Source organism: Mastomys coucha, chromosome X, assembly GCF_008632895.1.
Source record: "Mastomys coucha isolate ucsf_1 chromosome X, UCSF_Mcou_1, whole genome shotgun sequence".
Taxonomy (NCBI): domain Eukaryota; kingdom Metazoa; phylum Chordata; class Mammalia; order Rodentia; family Muridae; genus Mastomys; species Mastomys coucha.
Genome location: NC_045030.1, coordinates 134,998,307 through 134,998,888, shown reverse-complemented (window position 1 = coordinate 134,998,888; position 582 = coordinate 134,998,307).

Genomic DNA, 582 nt, shown 5'->3' with positions numbered 1-582 from the left:
TATGTTAAAATCTGTAGTGTCCTATTAATAGGCAGGTGTTTTTTTTAAAAACAAAATTGGCATAGCTTGTAAATAGGAAGATATAGCAAAAGAAGACTTTCTGTAATCTTGTCTCTACAAATGTTTATACACATCCTTTCCTTTCCTAAAACTGATCTAACTAAAGACTTATAGAATGAAAAGAGCCATTTTCTTAGAGTTCAAATGCCCAAGTTCCAGTCTTGGTTCATACTTTGTTACCAGTATAGTTTCTTATAATACCTTACCCATCTCTGTGGCTTGGTATATATTCAAATATGTGGTAGCTCTATCTTCCCAGCTCCCAAACTCATGTATTAAAGGTTTGGTTCAAATGCAAGCAGGGATCAGAGATAGTGCATTGGGGAAATAAATGGGTTATGGTTCTTCATTCATTAATGTATTAATTCACTGATGGATGAGATGACCAAGGAAACTCTTATAAAAGAAAGCACTTTACTGGGGGCTTGCTTATGGTTTCATAGGCTTAGTCATTGTCATCAAGGTGGGGAACATAGTGGTACAATGGCAGGCATGGTGTCCTCAGTCAGCAGGGAGAGAAAG